The 4597-nt window shown below is 35.2% G+C and overlaps 1 protein-coding gene across 1 annotated transcript in view; it reads left to right on the forward strand.

Annotated features, from left to right (window-relative positions):
- The window catches only part of LOC106879094 (transmembrane protein 116), a 43666-nt gene that overhangs the window by 7998 nt on the left and 31071 nt on the right, over nt 1–4597 (forward strand). The gene's annotated exons all lie outside the window — the stretch shown is intronic.

Here is a 4597-nt window from a genome sequence, read left to right on the forward strand (position 1 = left end):
CAGCAACTTTCGTTGATGTTTTAGTATGTCATGACAATATTTTCAAATGCATCTTTGGTGTAAAATTCTTATTTTATTTACCTATTTAAAAAAATGTACAAGAAAACGTGTAAAAATGCAGTACATATAGGATTAACAGTCATGTTAAACTAGCAGTGATGGTTCATTTTTTTTGTTTTCTTTCTACAAACTATTTACTTTAAGAAGCAGGAAAAATTTTACATATAGTGGCAGTGTTGATAATGCATTAGGATTTCTTTTAGATTTTTGATACTGTTGATTTCTAGTGCTATTAAAGACAACATACATTTTCATACCTCTGATATTGATAAAACTAGTGATAATGATATATTCACTTCAAAATTTTAACTCTTGGGAAGGTACATTGAAATGGTATCCTTGTTGACTTGGTTATAAAGATTAGGATTTCTAAGCATTAAAATGGTAAGTATGATGCTCAAATCCTTCCTTTCCAGCATTATCAGTAATGTGAATTGAATAGACTATTCTGTGACCATATTTTTCATTGAAATGCACTACTTTTGTTTCAACTAATTTTGACAGTAATGAAGAATTTAGTAGAATAGCTGTCATTTTATGCTGGTATTTTATCAGACAGTGAGCTGGTAGAATTGTTACCATGCAGAAGAAAATGCTTTATGTTCTGAGTTTAAATGCTGCCCAGGTTGACTTTGCTTTTCACTCAACTGGGATCGATAAAATAAGTACTAGTTTAGCTATGAGGCTGATGTAATTGACTTGCTTTCTCCTCCAAAATTTCAGGCCTTCTGCTTGTAACAAAAAGGATTATTATGCTGGTATTTGAGGTGGTGAGCAGACAGAATCGTTAGCATACCAGACGAAATGCTCAGAATTTCTTCTGACTTCATATTCTGAGTGTAAATGCTGCCAAGGTTGACTTTGCCTTTTACCCTTTCAAATTTGATAAAATAAGTACCAGTTGAGTACTTGGTTGGCATAATTTACTAAACCCCTCTCCACAAAATTTTGGACTTTGTGCTTATAATAGAAAGGATTATGCTGTAATTTGGATTATAAATTAGCATAAAATTTTGATGGAAGGCTTTAATTTAGATCACTTAAGACAGAAAGTTTGTATCCCTGCACTATGGGCAGTCTCGGTTAGATTGATGTCCAAAGGCATGCAAACACTATGAAAGAGTGTATGCTTTTGCTGCTGGTCATTTCTTCCTGACTACTGCATAGTTCTGCATAATTTATATATGTGATTTCATTGGTACATACTTAAGAATAGTGGAGGCATAATGGCCCAGTGGTTAGGGCAGCAGACACGTGGTCATAGGATCGTGGTTTCGATTCCCAGACCGGGCGTTGTAAGTGTTTATTGAGCGAAAATGTCTAAAGCTCCACGAGGCTCCGGTAGGGGATGGTGGCGAACCCTGCTGTACTTTTCCACCACAACCTTTTCTCACTCTTTCTTCCTGTTTCTGTTGTGCCTGTAATTCTAAGGGTCAGCCTTGTCACACTGTGTCACGCTGAATATCCCTGAGAACTACGTTAAGGGTACACGTGTCTGTGGAGTGCTCAGCCACTTGCATGTTAACTTCACGAGCAGGCTGTTCTGTTGATCGGATCAACTGGAACCCTTGACGTTGTAAGCGACAGTGCCAACAACCTGACCTAACCCCGACTTAAGATCATTTGACCACTTTGAGCTGTTAAATATCAGAAAGTATTTTTGTAGTATACTGTATGGTATCAATTAACATATTAGTTTCAAATTTTGGCACAAGGCCTGCAGTTTCTGGGGAGTAGGTATGTCAATTACATTGATACCAGTGTTCAACTGGTACTTATTTTATTAACTCCAGTTGGATGGAAAGCAAAGTCATCCTGGTGGCATTTGAACTCAAAATCTAAAGTTGGAAGAAATGCTTCAAATCATTTTTCTGGTGTGGTAACAATTCTGCCAGCTCACCACCTTAATGCATCACCATATTGCTTCTTGTTTTATCATACACTGAAACACAACTAAATGGAGTCCTATAATTCCAGTGATATACTAAATGACAGAACTAGTCACACTGTAGTAGTAGTAGTACACCAAAGATAACATTCTTCTTATTGCATTATTAGTGATAGGACAAATATTATAAGTTGCAGATGAATGATATACTATAAATCACCAAATATACCTCTATATGGCAACTCAAAATTATAGAAATAACAGCTTATTTACATTTCACCATACCATCTTAATAATAGCTGAATATTCTGTTAGCAGAAAATAGAGGAAAGATCACGATTGTTATGTCAGTCTATATAATACTTACGGCTAATAAAATGTATTTCAGCTTATCACAAAGTTTGTTTGTTTATAGCTGTCATAACTCATAACATTAGCAACACTTTGTATTGAATTGAAATCTAAATTTCATTGTGAGCTCCTCATGATAACCTTCTTATGTGGTGATTTAATTTTTCTCTAATCACACATCATCTCAAATTGGTAAGATACATTTGATGTGCGTTTTTATTTTGTATTGCAACTGGTGAGCAAGAGTGACAAGGGAGTGTCTGTAACTCAGTGCAAGTACCTCAAAAGACTTCACCATAGATATAAGAAAACACAGAAAGTAGTTTGAGCAAGTAGTTTCTTGCTGTGCCCATCCTATCTTTATTATGAGGCATGTTATCCTAATATTTAGGACCTACAAGAAATTTTCCTTTTGTCCTCCCCACAGTTTTTATTAGACTTGTATGTAGTTTGAGACATTGCTACATTGTAAGGGTGAGTGACTTTGTAGGACGTTGGTTTCTGACCGTAGGGTGTCACTGACAAAAACTGAGGGTGTTGCAATGTTATAAATCTAGTATCTCAATCAATAAACATATCAAAATCTATTACCAAAACAGAGCATGTGTAGAGAGTGAGAAAACATACTTAAGATAGATTTTCCTCAGGAGTTTGTTTTCTTTATTGAAGTAAATCAAGATTGTTGCTTTCCTTTGGCATAGGGAGATAGTCAGTAGGTCACAGTAACATAGGACACCATTGGCTTAGCATTTTCCTCATTACAAAACTGCCATGTTGATGTTAGTGTTGGAAATAATGTTGTTTCTGATGTTGATTAATTACTTTCTGACATCTGTAAATTCTCACCACAGCAAATCAGGAAGCCTCTGTGGTTGTTCATCCTACAAGTAATAGCAATCAAATCTCCCTTAAATCACAATCTATTATTTTGAGGAAAAAAAAAAGATGCATTGTATAATACAAATGAGGACAAGAATAGACAGTTGCAGCTGGAAAGCTTTTCATTGAATGTCTTCATATTCAGGTTTGATATTGTACTAAACACTAATTGTTGCTGACCATTCCCTTGTGCAGTAGATGTAGTTGTTATTTTCATAGTTTGATCATGTCATTTATAATATAACATAGCATGCTGTACTATATGTTATGGATTTCATTAATTTTATTTTCAATTAGTTATAGGTCTCTTATGGATCAGGCACTAGTTCACTGTTTTTCTTATAATAAAAATAAGGCACTGTCTATGTGACTTAAGTAGAGCAAACACTACACAAAGAGCACTTTTTTTTTTGTTTCTTCAATATTTACATTTTTTTTGTCAGTCTACTGACAGGTATGGCTGTGTGGTTAAGAAGCTCACTTCGCAACCATGTGGTTTCAAGTTCAGTCCCACTGCATGGCAGCCTTGGGCAAATGTCTTCTACTGAAACCTCAAACTGACCAATGCTTTGCGTGTGTGAATTTGGTAGAGGCAAACTGTGTGGAAGCCTATCGTATGTACGTGTGCCTTTGTGTTTGTCCCTCACTACTGCCTGACAACTGGCATCAGTTTGTTTATATCTCCAATAACTTAGCAATTTGGCAAAAGTGACTGACAGAATAAGTACCAGACTTAATGTGCTCTGGGGTTGATTGGTTTAACTAAGACCTTCAAGGTAGTGCCTTGCATAGTTGCTGTCCAATGACTGAAACAAGCAAAAGGCAAAATACTGTATCAAAAGATACACATAAACACACACACACAGATGATGGCTTCCATACAATTTTTGTCTACCAAATTCCATCCACAAGCTGACATGATAGCAGAACTTTGCCAGAAGTGCTACAGAGCGACTGTAAACCAGGAACTGCATGGTTTGCAAAGCAAACGTTTTAAGCACACATGAGGCTTGAGATTGTTTCAGCTCATCGACTATAAATGTTATTGGATTTCACTGTTTAAAGCTAATTGCATCAAAAGATGGTATATTTATGTTTCTCTGTGAATTTATTGTCATCAGAGTATTTTAGTTGCAATGTACAAAGCACTTGACTTTTATGGCACACTTTGGTTTTAGAATGTAATATTTGTTTTAAAGAGGAATATTTAGAGATTACCATACTATTGTGGATAAAGGCTAAAAGTCTCTTTCACTTGATCTAATATTTCATTTGTTTATTCTCCTTTTGAGATATATAAGCAAGCAAGCATAAATGAAAACGTACACACACACACACGCGTGTGTGTGTGTGTGTGTGTGCATGCATGAATGCATATATATATATATATATATATATATATATATATATATATATATA

Source organism: Octopus bimaculoides, chromosome 3, assembly GCF_001194135.2.
Source record: "Octopus bimaculoides isolate UCB-OBI-ISO-001 chromosome 3, ASM119413v2, whole genome shotgun sequence".
In the NCBI taxonomy this organism is placed as follows: Eukaryota; Metazoa; Mollusca; class Cephalopoda; order Octopoda; family Octopodidae; genus Octopus; species Octopus bimaculoides.